This window comes from Mandrillus leucophaeus, unplaced genomic scaffold (genome assembly GCF_000951045.1).
Source record: "Mandrillus leucophaeus isolate KB7577 unplaced genomic scaffold, Mleu.le_1.0 Scaffold113, whole genome shotgun sequence".
In the NCBI taxonomy this organism is placed as follows: Eukaryota; Metazoa; Chordata; class Mammalia; order Primates; family Cercopithecidae; genus Mandrillus; species Mandrillus leucophaeus.
This window is the reverse complement of record NW_012099543.1, coordinates 6,002,145-6,003,166: the sequence shown is the minus strand read 5'-3', so window position 1 is coordinate 6,003,166 and position 1,022 is coordinate 6,002,145.

Genomic DNA, 1,022 nt, shown 5'->3' with positions numbered 1-1,022 from the left:
CTCTACTAAAAATACAAAATTAGCCGGGCATGGTGGCGCATGCCTGTATCCCAGTTACTCAGGAGGCTGAGGCAGGAGAATCGCTTGAACCCGGGAGGCTGAGGTTGCAGTGAGCCAAGATCACACCACTGCACTCCAGCCAAGGCGACAGAGCAAGACTCTGTCTCAAAAAAAAAGAAAAGAAAATACAAACAAACAAACAAACAAATATATATATATATAATGAAAATAAAAATAATAAAATAAATAAAAATTGACTGGGAATGGTGGCTCACGCCTGTAATCCCAGCACTTTGGGAGGCCAAGGCAGGCGGATCACCTGAGGTCAGGAGTTGGAGACCAGTCTGGCAAACATGGTGAAACCCCGTCTCTACTAAAAATATTAAAATTAGCTGGGAATGGTGGTGGGTGCCTGTAATCCCAACTACTCGGGAGGCTGAGGCAGGAGAATTGCTTGAATCCAGGAGACAGAGGTTGCAATGAGCCGACAGGGTGCCACTGCCCTCTAGCCAGGGTGACAGAGTGAGACTCCGTCTCAAAAAAAAAAAAAAAAAAAATTAGCTGTGTGTGGTGTCTCACACCTATAGTCCAGCTACTCAAGAGGCTAAGGTCGGAGGATCACCTGAGCCTGGGGAGGTTGAGGCTGCAGTGAGCAGTGATCGTGCCACTGTACTCCAGCCTGGGCAACAGAGCAAGACCCTGTCTCAAATCAACAACAAAAATTTTTAGAAGACGAGTCGGGTGCGGTGGCTAACGCTGTAATCCTAACACTTTTGGAGACTGAGGCGTGTGGGTCACTTGAGGCCAGGAGTTTGACAGCAGCCTGGCCAATATGGCAAAATCCTGTCTCTAATACAAATAGGAAAATTAACCAGATGTGGTGGCACGTACCTGTAATCCCTGCTACTTGGTTGAGGCTGAGGCATGAGAATCACTTGAGCCCAGGAGGCAGAGGTTGCAGTGAGCCAAGACTGCGCCACTGCACTCTAGCCTGGGTGAGAGAGTGAGACCCTGTCTCAAAA